General features: G+C 45.9%; 1 protein-coding gene and 1 pseudogene across 2 annotated transcripts in view; one reads left to right on the forward strand and one right to left on the reverse strand.

Annotated features, from left to right (window-relative positions):
• Positions 1-1,225: 1,225 nt before the first annotated feature.
• LOC101039822 (eukaryotic initiation factor 4A-I-like) lies at positions 1,226-8,928 on the reverse strand (annotated as a pseudogene).
• PAFAH1B1 (platelet activating factor acetylhydrolase 1b regulatory subunit 1) overlaps positions 8,659-18,369 on the forward strand; it is a 110,950-nt gene continuing 101,239 nt past the window's right edge. For both annotated transcript variants that reach the window (XM_074387973.1, XM_039475716.2), the window contains exon 1: positions 8,659-9,048. The gene's annotated coding sequence lies outside the window, so the exon portion shown is untranslated. The remainder of the gene's footprint in view (positions 9,049-18,369) is intronic.

An 18,369-nucleotide genomic window follows, 5' to 3' on the forward strand; every position in this document is an offset into this window, starting at 1 on the left:
TGGTCATGCATGCCTATAATCCCAGCTACTCAGGAGGCTGAGGCAGGAGAATCTCTTGAACCTAGGAGGCAGAGGTTTTGGTGAGCTGAGATTGCACCATTGTACTCAAGCCTGGGCAACAAGAGTGACACTCTGTCTCAAAAGTAAAATAATATTAAATTAAATTGGCTGGGCTTGGTGGTTCATGCCTGTAATCCCATCACTGGGAGGCCGAGGCAGTCAAGAGATCGAGACCATCCTGGCCAACGTAGTGAAACCCCGTCTCTAAAAAAAAAAAAGAAAAACAAAATTAAATAAAAAATTTTAAAAACTAAAAAATTAAATTAAATTTAAAAAAAAAGAGAAAATTTGGCCGGTCACTGTGGCCCACACCTGTAATCCCAGCACTTTGGGAGGCTGAGGCAGGCAGATCATGAGATCAAGAGATCAAGACCATCCTGGCCAACATGGTGAAACCCCGTCTCTACTAAAAATACAAAAATTAGCTGGGCATGGTGGCATGTGCCTGTAGTCCCAGCTATTTGGGAGGCTGAGGCAGGAGAATCACTTGAACCCAGGAGGCGGAGGTTGCAGTGAGCCGATTGCGCCACTGCATTCTAGCCTGGTGACAGAGCAAGACTCTGTCTCAAAAAAAAAACCAGAAAATTTGTTCTACCCTTTGCCTGGTTTAGGTGGTGACATACCAAATAAATTTGATACATTTTTTTTGTATTATGTTTCTTCATATTAGAACTTCAAAAATTAGGCCTGGTACGGTGGCTCACACCTATAATCCCAGCACTTCAGGAGGCTGAGGTGGGCGGATCACGAGGTCAAGAGGTCTAGACCATCCTGGCCAACATGGTAAAACCCCATCTCTACTAAAAATACAAAAGTTAGCTGGGCATAGTGGTGTGTACTTGTAGTCCCAGCTACTCAGGAGGAGGCTGAGGTGGAAGAATCACTTGAACCTGGGAGGCAGAGGTTGCAGTGCGCCGAGATTGCGCCACTGCACTCCCGCCTGGTGACAGAGCGAGACTCCGTGTTAAAAAAAAAAAACCTTCAAAAATTACATATATATATTATATATACAACGTGTATATATATAATATATATGTATAAAGTGTGTATATATATAACATATATATAAAGTGACATCTATTCAAAGAAAAAAAATGACAAGATGTCCATCCCTTGGCTCCCTTCCCTCCCCAATCCCACTGCTCCTCAGCCCCCCAAGGTTGAACCCTGGCTGCGACTAGGTAGCAGGACAGCCCCTCAGATGAGGTCAGCAACACTGAGGAGCATGTCCTGAATAGAGGTGTTGTAGAAGGTCTCTGTCTTGAAGAGTCCTCTTGACTTCCTCTGTCACCATGCTAATAGCCACACCCTTATGGCCAAACTGACCGAAGTCTGTGGATATAGTTTTCCCTGTTGGTGGGAAGGTCATAGCTGATGACTAAAGAAATGTGCTGCACATCAATGGCTCCGGCCAGCAAGTCAGTGGTACTGAAACTGCTAGAGCCAGAACCAAACCCCCTTCTGATCACATCTCATTCCTTTTGGTCCATATCTCCATGCATGGCAGAGAGAGTGAGAGTTAAATCTTTTTTTTTTTTTTTTTTTTTTCCGAGACGGAGTTTCGCTCTTGTTACCCAGGCTGGAGTGCAATGGCGCAATCTCGGCTCACCGCAACCTCCGCCTCCCGGGTTCAAGCAATTCTCCTGCCTTGGCCTCCTGAGTAGCTGGGATTATAGGCACGTGCCACCATGCCCAGCTAATTTTTTGTATTTTTAGTAGAGATGGGGTTTCACCATGTTGACCAGGATGGTCTCGATCTCCCGACCTCGTGATCCACCCACCTCGGCCTCCCAAAGTGCTGGGATTACAGGCTTGAGCCACCGCGCCCGGCCTGAGAGTGAAATCTTGAGCATGCACCTTCTCGGTGAGCCAGTCCACCTTCCTTCGGGTGCGGATGAAGGTGACTGCCTGGCTGATGGTCAGGGTTTCATGCAACTCACACAAAGTGGGTCCGGCATCCAGCTTCAACTCCTCTCATTCCACATTGATGTAGAATTGGCAGATACCCTCCAGGGTCAACTCTTCCATCCTTTTTTTTTTTTTTTTTAAGATGGGGTTTCACCATGATGGCTAGGCTGGTCTTGAACTCCTGACCTCAGGTGATCCACCCACTTTAGCCTCCCAAAGTGCTAGGATTACAGGCGTGAGCCACCACGCCCGGCCTTTTTTGTTTTTTTTTTTTTTTTTTTTTTTTTTGAGACAGAGTGTTGCTCTGTCACCAGGCTGGATTGTAGTGGCACGGTCTCAGCTCACCACAACGTCCGCCTCCCATGTTCAAGCAATTCTCCTGCCTCAGCCTCCCAAGTAGCTGGGACTACAGGTGCATGCCACTACGCCCAGTTAATTTCTGTATTTTTGGTAGAGATGGGGTTTCACCATGTTGGCCACGATGGTCAATCTTTTGACCTCATGATCTGCCTGCCTCTGCCTCCCAAAGTGCTGAGATTACAGGCGTGAACCACCGCATGCGGCCAACTCTTCCTTCTTGACAAGAATCCAAATGGGGTCCTTCAGGAACTTCTTGGTCATCTCAAGCACATCAGAAGGCACTGTGGCTGACAGCAAAACTACCTGGATGTTGCCGCTGAGCTTTTGGAATATGTCATAGATCTGGTCCTTGAATCCACTGCTTACCATTTGCTCAGCTTCGTCCAATGCAAACATCGTGATGTATTCGGGAGATAGGTATCTCCAATAAAGCATATCAAACTCACGGCCAGGGGTACCCACGATGATATGGGGAGCTTCCATCTGCAGTTTCTGCACCTCAGCATGCATGCTGATGTCCCCAGTACAGCCGTGACAGGAGGCACCCATGTAGTCTCCTAGTGCCATGACTACCTTCTGTATCTGCTGAGCCAATTCTCGAGTGGGTGCTAGGACCAAGGCCTGGGTGGCCTTCAGAGCTAATTCAATCTGCCGCAGAATCAATACGGCAAATGTGACTGTTTTCCCAGTCCCAGATTATGCTTGAGCGTAATCATAACCCTTGATACAAGGTAGAATGGCTCACTGCTGCTGAATGGCAGAGAGCTTCTCAAAACCATAGGCACAGATGCCAGGGAGAAGGGACTCTGAGAGGTTCATGTCATCAAAGCTGTCTACAATCTCATTCCAGTTACTACTGAAGACATCTTTGGGCTCCATCCCATGAGGACCATTGTCTCTAGATCAGGAATCCTGACTCACAAACACGATCCTTAGAAGCTCTTTTTTTTTTTGAGACTGAGTTTTGCTCTATTGCCCATGCTGGAGTGAAGTGGTGCAATCTCGGCTCACTGAAACCTGCCTCCCGGGTTCAAGTGATTCTCCTGCCTCAGCGTCCCAAGTAGATGGAACTACAGGCTTGGGCCACCATGACTGGGTAATTTGTTTTTGTATTTTTAGTAGAGACAGAGTTTTGCCACGTTGGCCAGGCTGGTCTTGAACTTCTGGTCTCAGGTGATCCAGCCGCTTCAGTCTCCCAAAGTGCTGAGACTACAGGAGTGAGCCACCGCGCCTGGCAAGTGCTGCTTTTAAATATTCTTTCTATGTCTAGGCTGAGTTTCACTCTGTGAATAGCCTCGAATTTGTTTTTATGGACGCCCAGTATTCATGACACAGGTGGATGTTATGATGCTGAGATGAGGGAGGACGGGTCTAGTTGGAGTTGCCCTCGCTGACATATCCATGCCTTGGGGAAATACGGGTACACATGTTAATTAGCTAAAATCTTCTAGAGTGAGTCCCATGACAGTTGGGTCATAATTCTCCTTTAAATGGGACTTTGATTCACATAACTTGTATACCCCAAAGCTTCCTCTCACAACTTGATAATTGCTTTCTATCAAATTTGCACACATAACAAAGTACATATGCCTATAAATTATAGAGGACAGTTTAATTCTTTTTTTTTTTTTTGAGACGGAGTTTTGCTCGTTACCCGGGCTCGAGTGCAATGGCGCGATCTCGGCTCACCGCAACTTCCGCCTCCTGGGTTCAGGCAATTCTCCTGCCTCAGCCTCCTGAGTAGCTGGGATCACAGGCACACACCACCATGCCCAGCTAATATTTTTTGTATTTTTAGTAGAGACGGGGTTTCACCATGTTGACCAGGGTGGTCTCGATCTCTTGACCTCGTGATCCACCCGCCTTGGCCTCCCAAAGTGCTGGGATTACAGGCTTGAGCCACCGCGCCCGGCCGAGGACAGTTTAATTCTTAAAACAACATTTTAACATTTGTGCTTGTCATAAATTTTTGTTCTGAAGATACCTTTATAAGACATTTGGTCCTCTTCCCAATAGAAGTGTTTTTGGAGTACTTCCTCCAGTCAGCTTATTTGCAGAATTGTTTAAACTAATACTAATTTTACTGCAGTAATTGAAATAAATGTTTCCAGGTCAAGCGCAGTGGTTCACGCCTGTAATCCCAGCACTTTGGGAGGCCAAGGTGGGCACATCACCTGAGGTCAGGACTTTGAGACCAGCCTGGCCAACATGGTGAAACTCCGTCTCTACTAAAAATACAAAAATTAGCCCAGTGTGGTGGCAGGTGCCTGTAATCCCAGCTTCTCAGCAGGCTGAGGCAGAAGAATTGCTTCAACCCCGGAGGCAGATGTTGCAGTGAGCTGAGATAACACCATTGCACTCCAGGCTGGGTGATACAGTGAGACTTCGTCTCAATCAGTCAATCAATCCATCATAAATGTTTCCATTTTGAAAATGTCTGCTGGAAAAATAAAGATTTGCAATTCAAATGAATGGAGAAATTCTTAGATTGTGGTAAAACGGATGTTTATACTTAATTTTTTTTCAACCAACATCATCTAAAATGTCCATTATTAAATGTTTCCTGGATGGATATAGTAAGTTCTGTATAAGCCCTTATGAATTATGATTTATAGCATAGACGTCCTAATTCTACTTTTTCAACAGACAAGTGTTTATTAGGATAGATCTATCATCCTAGCAACTAACTGAAGGGAGAGTGCGTAGAACCGTAACACATCACTTTACATCAAGGTAAGCATCTAACAGTTTTCTGTTCAGAAAAATTGTAATCCAGGGAGAAAGTTTTACACCTTCCCCCAAAGAGAGTTTATTGTTTTTTGAAGAATCGCTATAGAAATAAGATTTGATATCAATTTAGTGCACAATTACATAATATAGATTTAAAAATTTTCTAAATATGAGTGTGAGCTCAAGGTTTATTGAGGTTAGTGCTACCTATTTGTATGAAATCAGCATTTATAAACGTGTTTCTGATTTCTTTCTGGGCAATTTTGTTTACTTTTAGAGCATTTGTTTAAAAAAAGAACTTATTTACTCAGCTAATTAAATATTAAGTAGCATGATATCAGACAACAATAAATATTTTAAAAGGTAAAAATGAAAGGATTTTTAGAACAAAGGGATGCTAATTTACTGTATGTTTGTTGACTGTTATTGAACCCAAGCAACAGCGCAGACTAAAGCTCTGTGCCTCATTTTATTGTCTTTTTCTGAAAATCCCAGAAACGTAACACTGGAAAAGACTTTCTGGAGACAATTTGATTTGTCTCTGGCAAATCTTCATGAGGCAAAAACCCAAACCCTTCATGCAGTTGGCTCATGTTCCCTTTGAACACTTACAGGGATGGAGACAACCTTTCTTTTTCACCCATTTTACATTCAACTTTATTTTGGGACAGGGTCTTGCTCTGTCACCCAGGCTGGAGAGCAGTGGTGCGATCTCGGCTCACTGCAGCCTCCACCTCCCAGTCTCAAATGATCCTCCCATCCCAGCCTCCCAATTGGTGGAACCACAGGCGCAAACCACCACAATGGGCTAATTTTTCTACTTTTTCTACTTTTTTTAGAGACAGGGTTTCCCTATGTTGCCCAAGCTGGTTTCAAACTCCTGGGCTCACGTAACTCTTCCACGTTGGCATCCCAAAGTGCTGGGATTACCAGCTTGAATGACTGATCTCGACCTGTTTTTAGAAATAGGGTCCAATCTGCCTAGGCTACGGTAAAGGGTGCAGTAGCATGATCATGATCGATGAAGCCTGGGCCTCCTGGGCTCAAGTGATCCTCCTGCCTCCGCCTCCTGAGTCACTAGGATTCCAGGCATGTGCCAACATGCCCAGCTATTTAGAAGTTTTAGTTTTTATTGTTTTTTTCTTTTTTTTTTTTCCCCAGAGGGAGTCTCGCTTTGTTACCTAGGCTGGAGTGGTGCTCTTGGCTCACTGTGAACTCTGCCTCTGGCCTTCAAGCGATTCTCATGCCTCAGTCCTGCAAGTAGCTGGGATTATAGGCGCGCACCACCATGCCTGGCTAATATTTGTATTTTTAGTAGAGATGGAGTTTCATCATATTGGCCAAGCTGGTCTCAAACTCCTGACCTTAGGTGATCTGCCTGTCTGGGCATCTCAAATGCTGGGATTACAAGGTGTGAGCCATGGCGCCCAGCTGTTCGTCTTTCCTTCCTTTTCTCTTTTTTACTTTCTCTTTCTCTTTCATTTATTTATTTATTTTTTAGAGATGGGATCTTGCTTTGTTGTCCCGGCTGGTCTGGATCTCCAGGGCTTAAGCAATCCTCCCATCTCAGCCTCCCCAGTAGCTGGGGCATGTGCCACCATACTCAGCTAATTAAAAAATTTTTTTTTGTAGAGACGAGGTTTCACTATGTTGCACCCGCTGATCTCCAACTCCTTGGCTCAGGCGATCCTTGGCCCCCACTCCCAACCTCCCATTCCTGCCTGGGCCTCCCAAATTGCTGGGATTACAGGGATTAGCAATCTATGCCTGGCCGAGATAACCTTTCTTGATCAAAGGAAACTTGTTTTGGTATGAAGCAACAGAATGATTATCAGATATCCATGAGTCCCCAGGAAGGCGGCAACTCCACTCTAATTCTCATAAAGGCAGGGGTATTAGGTCTCTTTGTTTTTGTTTTGTTTGGAGTCTTGCTGAGTGGCATGGCCGACACTAGAGTGCAGTGTCGTGATCTTGGCTCCACTAAGACCTCCGCCTCCCGGGCTCGAGCGATTCTCTTGCCTCAGCGTCTAGCTGGGACTACAGGTGCTACAGGCCTGTGCCACAGCGCCCAGCGAAGTTTTGCTTTTTTAGTAGAGATGGGGTTTCACCACCTTGGCCAGGCTGGTCTCGAACTCCTGACCTCATGATCCACCTGCCTAGGCCTCTGAAAGTGCTGGGATTACAGGCGTGAGCCCCCACGCCTGGACTTATTAGGTCTCTTTTATTGAGAAACTGAGGGCCAAGAGAGGTATGGTAATTTACCCTAGGTCGCATTTCTGGCAATTGCAGAGTCCAGGATTTACACCTAAGTTGTCTCTTTCATTAACTCTGCTGCTTCTCAAATGCCGTATATACATATATATATGTTTACCTACATAAAGTGGAGCAATAAAATCAGTACACATAAGCTTAAGCCCGTTTCAAGAAAAGAGCTTCCCTGGACAATGCAAATTAATGACGAGATAATCTCATTTGAAACTTATTAAAATAATAGCGCATATTGAAGTATTCAGAACCCCAAATCTCACTGTTTAAAAATCAAGGGTCATCTGGAGCTGTGGCTGACGCCTGTAATCCCAGACCTCACTTGAGGTCGGGGGTTTGAGACTAGCCTGGCCAACATGGTGAAACCCCGTCTCTAATTAAAATACAAAAATTAGCCAAGCGTGGTGGCGTGTGCCTGTAATCCCAACTACTAGGGGGGTGGAGGCCGGAGAATCGCTTGAACTCGGGAGGCGGAGGGTGCAGTGAGCTGAGATCGCGCCGCCGCACTCCAGCCTGGGCGACAGAAGAGACTCCGTCTCAAAAAAAAAAAAAAAAAAAAAAAATCAAGGGTCTCTATGTGGAATAAATTACGAATCCCCAAGACGACTCTGTCATCAATAGTTCAATCCATAATTTAGCAACCTCACACAGACATTCCTCACAGTGATAAAGTTCCAGGCCTTTCTTTGGGCATCTGCTTCCAGACCTGGAGAGACTCTGGTGTGTGTGTGTGTGACTAAGGAGAATAGCTGAATCACATCTAAAAGCGAGTCCTCCCAATTAAGAATCTATAATAAAAATGAAGACAACGATAGCATTCCATCTGCCTTTTAACCTCTGCAGCTCCTCCTCCCAAGCCAACTAGCCTACTCCCCTCCCTCATTGCCCCGGCAAACTGGGAAATCATCTCGGAGGCCGGAGGCAGAAGGGCGGTAGGTGGCCGCGCCCCGCTGCCTCTCGCGCCTCCCGAGGCTCGCTCCGCACGGTGCCAACGGGTCCCCGCGGTCGGCCGCAGGGTCGCAAAAGCAGGGCGGGGAGGTGAGGAGGGCCAGAGTTCAGAAGGGACCACAGGTCAGAAGAGGGGCTGGGAAAAGAGCTTTCCCAAGGTTACCGAAGCGTGCGGAGCGTGAGAAGCAATGCCTCGCGCGCAGACTCGACCGCCGGCCCGTGGGCTCTGAGGAGCCGCCCGCCCGCTAGAAGGCAGCGCGGCCCCGGCCCGGCGCGGCCCCGCGCATGCGCCGCAGCCCCTCCTCCGCTCCCGGCGCCCGCCCCTCCCGCTTCCTGGCGGGTCTGGGGCGGCGGCGGCGGCGGCGGCGGCAGCGGCGGCGGCGGCGGCGCGGTGACGTCAGGGCGTTGGGGCAGCTCCTGTGACAGACGGAGCTGGAGCGGCGGGGCGGCGGCGGAGTCCGGCGGCCGGGAGAGCGAGTGAGCGAGCGGAGGAGCGGCGAACCGGAGGTCTAGGGAGCGAGAAGGAGAAGGAGGGGAGCTCTCGGGCGCGAGCGAGAGAAACCGCGAGCGCCGAGCTTGGGCTCGAGCCCCGGACTGCTGAGGAGCCCGCCCGCTCCCCTCCCCTCCCCCTCCCCGGGCCCGGGCCCAGCGCGCCATCCTCCCCCCCTCCTTCCCTCCCTCCCTCCTTCCTCCCTCCCCTCTCCCTCCCCCTCCCCCGCCGGTGGATGGGAGTGAAGGACGGAAGAGGCCCTGCGGAGGCGGCGGTGCAGCGCTCCGGTAAGGCGGCGCGGGTCTGCGCCCTCCCCTCTCTCTCCTCCACCGCGCCCGGGCTGCTGCCGGCCGGGCCCGGCTGCCTGACGATGTGGCTGCGCCGGTCCCCTCCCTCCCATTCTCCCCTCCCCCTGCCGCCGCCGCCGCCTCCTCCTTCTTCTTCTCTCCTCGCTCTCAAAATGGCGGCCGCGACGGCCGTTGAGTGAGAGACCCGGAGGAGGGGGATTGGCCGGGGAGGGCGCTGCCCTCGCTCCCCTCCGCCGGGGCCGGGCCTTGGGGGCTGCCGGCGCCGCTGCGACCCCCCCGCGGCCTTCCCCATGAAGGGATCGTCCTCCTCCCTCGGTGACTTAGCAAGAAAAGTATTCTTGGGTAGGAAGGGCGTGGGGAGCAGGTCGCTCTCTGATCTCGGGGAAAGGGATCGGCCCCGCTCTCCCCGGCCGCGGAGGCGAGCTCTGCAGTCCCCACCCTACCCTCCGTGGTCGGCTTGGGGACCGGCTCTGCGCCGCGCCGCCGGGGCACCCACCGGGCCTTCCAGGCGTTCCGTCCCCCACCCGTCCTTAGGATGGGGTTGAGCAGCGGAGGGTGGCCCACAGTCTCCCTGGTCCCCAGAGCGGCGGTCCGGCCTCAGCACCCGCCGAGGAGCGGCAGCCCTGCCCGCTGAGCAATCCACAGCATCCACCCACCAAATCTGGCAGGATTTTCTTTCTGCCACCGGCTCCTGGAACGGGAGTTGCCTTTTGATGCTGTTAACATTGAGCTTCGAGGCCCTCAGCCATTCCCCTTCATCTCATCCCTGCCCCTATGGGAAACGCAGTGCCTGGGCATATTTACCCTCTTTAGCTTCCCGGGTGAGAAAATGCCTTTGAGGTGGTTGGCACATTTTGACTCTGCCCCTCTGAACGTAACAGTAGAGTGCAAAAGGTTTTCAGTATTTAGTAGGAGAGAGCAAGGTACCTTAGCTTTATTTGTTATGCTGCCTTTTTTTTTCAGTGACTTAGCAAGAAACTCCTTGGGAAGAGGGCAGGAAATTTTGTTTTGGGGTTTGGGCCCAATTTATATCAATCTTTTGGTTAAGAAAATACGCCTTTGAACAGGAGGACCAGATTTGTGGTTTCGTTCTCAATGGGCGATGTCATGCCAAGGTCCCCCCTCCCTCTTTCCTTAAGTGGCAGTCGGGACAAATGGAGATGTTACTGTGATTCCCACCTCTCCTTTAAGCGCCCAGTCTTTGAGATTCATAACGTTTTAAAGGCCAATTTGTGCCAATCTTGGCAATTCTATTTTTGTTGTGGGGGGTTTGGGTGGGTAATTTTGTGTGATTTTCTTTTTGAGGCCAGGGCGGAAGAGACAGTGCTTGGGCCTTCCATACCGGTAATAATGTCATCCCTCCCTTTTTGCCACAGTAGTGTTTCTTTTCTTTTCTTTCTTTCTTTTTTTTTTTTTTTTTTTTTTTTTTTTTTTTTTTTTCTGCAGCAGGGCTTGATTGCTGCGGGGTCCAGTCTCATAATGAGGGAAATTTCCTGTTGAGTATGTCATCATAGTGATGTTGAATGTATAGTAAAAGCTTTTACTTAAAAAATTCGGATGCGGTTTTAAAGCATTAGCTAGCTTTTATTCTTTAATGGATGTCTTTTAGGACACAGTTTCACAAAATAATTGGCAGTTGCAAATTGCAGTTTTTAATAAAGCACAAGAGTAATCTGTATTTAGGGTGATTTCGTGTTCATTAATGATCATTGTTTGGATTGTTCAGAAGGGGGGAATCTCCTAAAAGAAATTTAAGGCTGGTATATATTTTTTAAAAATCGGAAAGAAACCCGGTTTTTCACATGAAGTACTTCTGTATATGTTGATTTTGATGGAGCAAGCCCTATGTTGGTACCTCCCCCTACTTCCTTTTTAAAAATGTGGGCTAATATTTGTGGATGCTGTGAACAGCCATTGAGCCGAGAAGACTGGGTGGAGTAAGGGAGCAGAAGCTGTGAAATGCTAGATTGCCCTTTCACAGCGTTTTTCTCTTGCTTACGTTTTATAAGGTTATTTGATATGAATGGTTGCTACAACTAAGTCATTTTTCTGTAGAAAATTTTAAAATCTAATGTTTTTACCTTTTTTGCATGATGGGCATTGAATGATTGGGATAAAAAGCAGTGTTCCTGCTTTAAAACAGACACTTATTGTCTCTGTATTTGTCCGTGTGTCTGTGTCCTTATATATTCATATATATATTCATATATATGGACACAGACACACATATATCTACACTCTTGTTAATGTTTTTTATTGTTCTAGTCATATCAGTATAAATTAGTTAACGTAAGAAATATTTGCCAAGAATTAGTAGGAGGTACAGGAATACTGCAAAATTCTAAAAAAAAAAAAAAAAAAAGGAAAGAAAAAAAAAACTACAGTTTTCTTCTACTTAGAACAGTAAATCTGTTTAAGGTTTTAAAATATGAGAAAAAAAAGGAGATAATTTGCATTAAAGGCCCTTTAAACCTTTTTTCTTGTGTTGCCCTTTGAAAGGGACCTTTTTGTGAGATACTGCCATAAGATAGGTCATTTTAATGCCTTGTATCGTATCAAGCATTCACATGAGTAGACATCTTCAAAATAATTTCATGTATATGTAGTAAATGTGATTTTGATTAGCCTTATGAATATTTGTCAGTGTATTTTTTACATTTTTGTTCTTTTTAATATGATTAGAAAGTAGAAGGGTTAATACGGTGAGGAAATGAGTAAGGTTGGGAATGATAATTCATTGTATTATGTGTCTGATATATTCCTATTCCTACTGTTTGTAGGTATAAAAGCACACTAAGGGCTGGTTGCGGTGGCTCACACCTGTAATCCCAACACTTTGGGAGGTCAAGACAGGCAGATCACCTGAGGTCAGGAATTGGAGACCAGCCTGACCAATATGGTGAAACCCTGTCTCTACTAAAAACAGAAAAAAATTAGCCAGAGGTCATGGTGTGCACCTGTAGTCTCAGCTACTCAGGAGGCTGAGACAGGAGAATTGCTTGAACCCAGGAGGTGGAGGTTGCAGCGAGCCACTGCACTCCAGCCTGGGCGGCAGAGTGAGACTCCATCAAGACACACACACACTCACTAGTGATTTTTCAGTAGATTATTAATCAGGAGCTTCAGATAATTAGACTTAAGAGAGCTTTAGAGTTCCAAATGTATGTAGTGTTTCTTGATATGTGTTGCAAAATCTTATGCTTAATTTGGAGATTAATTTTTGAAATTCTTTGTAGTTCTATATACAACTAAATGAAATTGGAAGGAATTTTTTTAGCACAATTATTTGTTACCTATTTTTCCAGATAAAATACCTCTAAAGAGATTTTGAGATGTTTCTGGGAAGGAAATTCAGTATCATAATTTTTGGTTTTCTAGCTGTTCATCCATGTCTCATTGTCTTTTTTTTTTTTTTTTTTTTTTTTTTGAGATGGAGTCTTGCTCTTTCACCCAGGCTGGAGTGCAGTGGCGTGATCTTGGCTCACTGCAATCTCTACCTCCTGGGTTTGAGTGATTCTTCTGCCTCAGCCTCCTGGGTAGTTGGGATTACGAGTGCCTGCTGCCACACCCAGATAATTTTTGTATTTTTAGTAGAGGCAGGGTTTCACCATCTTGACCAGGCTGGTCTCGAACCACTGACCTCGTGATCTGCCCACCTTGGCCTCCCAAAGCGTGAGCCATTGCACCTGGCTCTATTTTCTATTTTTAAAAAAGAATATAAATGTTTCTCTCTCAGTTGTATACTAAGTAACAGAGACAGACAGAGAGAGAGAGAGAAAGAGAGAGAGAGAGAGAGAGAGACTGTGTGTGTGTGTGGTGTGTGTGTGTGTTTTATGGCTTATGTTTTAAGTATCCAGCAGAAATTAAGACCCTCTTGTTTACATGTGGTTCATCTTACCACAGTCTATCATCTTTGTAAATAAGGCATGGATGCTATGGAAATTGTTAACTTTAAGATGAAGATGTCTGGCTAGGCACAGTGGCTCTGGCTACATCCCAGCACTTTGGGAGGCCGAGGTGGGTGGATCACCTGAGGTCAGGAGTTTGAGACCAGCCTGGCCAACATGGTGAAACCCTGTCTCTACTAAAAATACAAAAAAATTAGCCGGGCATGGTGGCATGCACCTGTAGTTCCAGCTACTCAGGAGGCTGAGTAGGAGAATCACTTAAACCCAGGAGATGGAGGTTGCAATGAGCCAAGATTGTGCCATGGCACTCCAACCGGGGCAAGAAGAACCAAACTCTGTCTCAAAAAAAAAAAAAAAAAAAAGATGAAGATGTCTTAAAAAAAAAAACTCAAAGCAAAATCTTTGGACAGAGTAAATTTTTGGTATCTTCCTATTGAGTTCTAAAGCAGTGAGTCAGGCTCTCTTTTTCCCAAAGGGACTTGAGGTTTGGTTGGTTTTAAACCAAGCTGGCTGTTTCTGCTTGTGGTGCTAAAATATTTTTTACTTGCCTCTGAGTCTTTGTTATGAAAACATTTCATTATGACAGGTACCTTACTTTTATGTGCTTTGGAAAGAGAAATAGTTAAGTTTCGAAGTGGAAATTCTTTACTGCTGTTATTGTCTTCTATCATACAAGTATTAACTGTTTTTTTTACTTAGAAAGTTGCTCTATTTAAAATAAAATGAATGGTATACAGTACGAGTTCTGAAAAAAGGCAGAGTTACCATTCTCCAGAAGATGCTTAGCTGTAAATTCTTGCCCTTGAAGGACAAACATTTTGAGAAATCTGTATTTCATGAAGAAAGATGCTGTATTATGTTAGCGTAATAGTTAACTGCAGCGAAGGCTTTTTGGATTGCTCTGACTTTGTTGCTGGTTTGGTATGGCACTTCTTGGCTAGTCATTGAATTGGAACTTTAACGTCTGTTATGTATGGGATTTTTTTTTTTTTTTTTTTTTTTTTTTTTTTTTTGAGACGGAGTTTCACTCTTGTTACCCAGGCTGGAGTGCAATGGTGCGATCTCGGCTCACCACAACCTCCGCCTCCTGGGTTCAGGCAATTCTCCTGCCTCAGCCTCCCGAGTAGCTGGGATTACAGGCACGCGCCACCACGCCCACCTAATTTTTTGTATTTTTAGTAGAGACGGGGTTTCACCGTGTTGACCAGGATGGTCTCGATCTCTGGACCTCGTGATCCACCCACCTCGGCCTCCCAAAGTGCTGGGATTACAGGCTTGAGCCACCGCGCCTGGCCTTGTTTGGGATTTTTAACCTTGGCATGGCAGTTATACAGTTTCATTGGACGGGCACGGTGGCTCAAGCCTGTAATCCCAGCACTTTTGGGAGGCCGAGGTGGGCGGATCACAAGGTCAAGATATCGAGACCATCCTGGCCAACATGGTGAAACCCCGTCTCTACTAAAAATACGAAAATTAGCTGTGCGTGGTGGCGCGTGCCTGTAGTCCCAGCTACTTGGGAGGCTGAGGCAGGAGAATTGATTGAACCCAGGAGGCAGAGGTTGCAGTGAGCTGAGATTGTGCCACTGCATTCCAGCCTAGCGCCTGGCGACACAGTGAGACTCTGTCTCAAAAAAAAAAAAAAATTTCATTGATATTTGTGAAATGCTTTATACTCATTGGTGGCAGGCATCATAAGCACTTATTATTTTGATTTGTTTTCTTTTTAAAAGATGGTGGCTTTTTGTTGAAACTTACCTAGTTAGGACTAATCTGCATTTGTCAAGGTTACTTCTGGAAAGGTATTCTATAAAGTATTGTCATTTAACATTGTCATAAACATCTCTCTAGAACTTTGTAAATATTGAGGTTGGTACTAATTTTCTTGTTCTTGTGTCAGCTACTTTTTGAGGTAGATTGGTATTTTTATGGATGGGATAATTAAAATGCAGAGAATTTCTTTTCCTGTCGAATGTTAGGTTAGTGACTAGAATAAGGTCAATATTATAGTCACAGAACCATTTGAGTACTGCTTTGCAAGATCACACATTCCTTCTTTTATAAATATTGGACTCCTTATCTTGGTTAATCTAAAATGGTGAAAGTTGGTGGCATTTATTGCCTGCATAATTTAGATTGGCATTTATTAACGTGGTCTGTATTGTTGACTGCTTTGCATGCATAAGGCTTTTGGCATTTGAGTACCTTCTTCCAAAAAATGCCTCATACTGCTTTACAGATAGTATTAATAAGTAAATAAATACTAGTTGCATTTGACTGAATGAAGGGTTATGGGAAAGGAAATAAGCTATTCTAAAGATCTTTGTTATAGTTAACTCTAGTCATCTTGAGAGAATTAAGGTGATGAAAGGGAAGAGTGGCCACATTTCCTATACAGAGATTTTATGTTGTCTGAGGGAACAGGGTTACATTGTGACAGAATTCTCAAGTATAAAAAGTGAATTAACTCAACTGGACAAATTACCTATGTATTTTGGGGAGAAACAATTCTTTTTTTTATTGTTTTTTTTTTTTTTTGAGACGGAGTTTCGCTCTTGTTACCCAGGCTGGAGTGCAATGGCGCGATCTCGGCTCACCGCAACCTCCGCCTCCTGGGTTCAGGCAATTCTCCTGCCTCAGCCTCCTGAGTAGCTGGGATTATAGGCACGCACCACCATGCCCAGCTAATTTTTTGTATTTTTAGTAGAGACGGGGTTTCACCATGTTGACCATGGTTGGTCTCGATCTCTCGACCTCGTGATCCACCCGCCTTGGCCTCCCAAAGTGCTGGGATTACAGGCTTGAGCCACCGCGCCCGGCCATTACCTATATATTTTGATTATCTGCTTTTGGAGCGCTTTATGTTGACAAGAATTGACAGTTAACTGAGGCTATTAAGAAATTTTCTGAGACTGTCTTCTTATAAAAGTAAAATTAAGATTCTTTGAAATTTTCAAGAAATTTAATTTTTGAAAGCATTGTAGAAAGTTTTATGGTTACCCGAAATTTGCAGTGTGGATTAATCCATTTTTTTTTTTTTTTTGAGACGGAGTTTCACTCTTTTTTTTTTTTTTTTTTTTTTTTTTTTGAGACGAAGTTTCACTCTTGTTACCCAGGCTGGAGTGCAATGGCGCGATCTCGGCTCACCGCAACCTCCGCCTCCTGGGTTCAGGCAATTCTCCTGCCTCAGCCTCCTGAATAGCTGGGATTACAGGCACGCGCCACCATGCCCAGCTGATTTTTGTATTTTTAGTAGAGACGGGGTTTCACCATGTTGATCAGGATGGTCTCGATCTCTTGACCTCGTGATCCACTCGCCTCGGCCTCCCAAAGTGCTGGGATTACAGGCGTGAGCCACCGCGCCCGGCCGGAGTTTCACTCTTGCTACCCAGGCTGGAGTGCAATGGCGCGATCTCGGCTCACCGCAACCTCCGCCTCCTGCCTCAGCCTCCTGAGTAGCAGGGATTACAGGCACACGCCACCATGCCCAGCTAATTTTTTTGGATTTTTTTTTTTTTTTTTTAGTAGAGATGGGGTTTCACCATGTTGACCAGGATGGTCTCGATCGCTTGACCTTGTGATCCACCCGCCTCGGCCTCCTAAAGTGCTTGAGCCACCGCGCCCGGCCCTCCATTTTTAACCTTTTTTTTTTTTTTTTTTTTTTGAAATGAGTCTCACTTCATCACCCAGGCTGGAGTACGCTGCCACTATCACCCAGGCTAGAGTACACTGGCTCTATCTCAGCTCATTGCAACCTTGCCACCTCCCAGTTTAAAGCGATTCTCATGCCTCACTCTCCTGAGTAGCTGGGACCAGAGGCACGTACCACCACGGCCGGATAATTTTTGTATTTTTACTAGAGAACTCCTGACCTCAAGTGACCCACCTGAGTTGGCCTCCCAAACTGCTGGGATTAGAGGTATGAGCCACCATGTCCAGCCCAATCCATTTATAATCTAAGGCAAAGATAGAAGAATATGTTTTATGGGCTGGGCACAGTGGCTGATGCCTGTAATCCCAGCACTTTGAGAGGCCAAAGTGTGTGGATTGCATGAGGTCAGGAGTTTTAGACCAGCCTGGCCAAGATGGTGAAACCTCATCCCTACTAAAAATACAAAAATTAGCTGGGCGTTGTGATGTGTGCCTGTAATCCCCACTGCTTGGGAGGCTAAGGCAAGAGAATCACTTGAAGCCAGGAGGTGGAGGTTACAGTGAGCTGAGATTGTGCCATTGCACTCCAGCCTGGGCAACAAGAGTGAATATGTTTTATTATATACCAGTGTTTTATCTATTCGTTTTTTCATATTTTTATTTTATTAAAAATATGCTGGCAGGGTGCAGTGGCTCACACCTGTAATCCCAGCACTTTGGGAGGCTGAGGTGGGTGGATCACGAGGTCAAGAGATGGAGACCATCCTGGCCAACATGGTGAAACCCCATCTCTACTAAAAATACAAAGCTTAGCTGGGCGTGGTGGTGCATACCTGTCGTCTCCGGAGGCTGAGGCAGGAGAATTGCTTGAACCCAGAAGGCGGAGGTTGCAGTGAGCTGAGATCACACCACTGTACTCCAGCCTGGCAACAGAGTGAGACTCTGTCTCAAAAAAAAAAAAAAGTTAACTACAAAAGAAAGAAGGTGGAGATAGATGAGTCAGGTGTTTTGATTATTTAGTATTTTGGTTAACTTTTTTTTTCCTTTTGAGATGGAGTCTCACTCTGTTGCCCAGGCTCAATCTTGGCTCAGTGAAACCTCTGCCTCCCAGGTTCAAGTGATTCTCCTGCCTCAGCATCCCGAGTAGTAGCTGGGACACCTGGCTAATTTTTTATCTTTAGTAGAAACAGGGTTTGCCATGTTGGCCACACTGGTCTTGAACTCCTAACCTTGGGTGATCCACCTGCTTTGGCCTCCTAAAGTGCTAGGATTACAGGCATAAGACACCATGCCTGGCCTTGGTTAACTTTTTTTTTTTTTAAAGCCTCAGCTAACTGTCAATTCTTGTCAACCTGAAGAGCACCAAAAGCAGATAATCAAAATGTATAGGTAAGACAGAGTTTCACTCTTGTTGCCCAGGCTGGAGTTTAGTAGCATGATCTCGGCTCACTGCAACCTCTGCCTCCTGGGTTCAAGAGATTCTTCTGCCTCAGCTTCCCGAGTAGCTGGGGTTACTGGCATCTGCCACCATACCTGGCTAATTTTGTATTATTATTATTACTTTTTTTTTTTTTTAAAGGAGAGATGGAGTTTCTTCATGTTGGTCAGGCTGGTCTCGAAAGTGCTGGGATTAGAGGTGTGAACCACCATGTCCAGCCCAATCCATTTATATTCTAAGGCAAGGATAGAAGAATATGATAGACCTCAGGTGATCTGACTGCCTGGCCTCCCAAAGTGCTGGGAT

The sequence above is a fragment of the Saimiri boliviensis genome, chromosome 17, assembly GCF_048565385.1.
Source record: "Saimiri boliviensis isolate mSaiBol1 chromosome 17, mSaiBol1.pri, whole genome shotgun sequence".
NCBI classification, from domain to species: Eukaryota; Metazoa; Chordata; class Mammalia; order Primates; family Cebidae; genus Saimiri; species Saimiri boliviensis.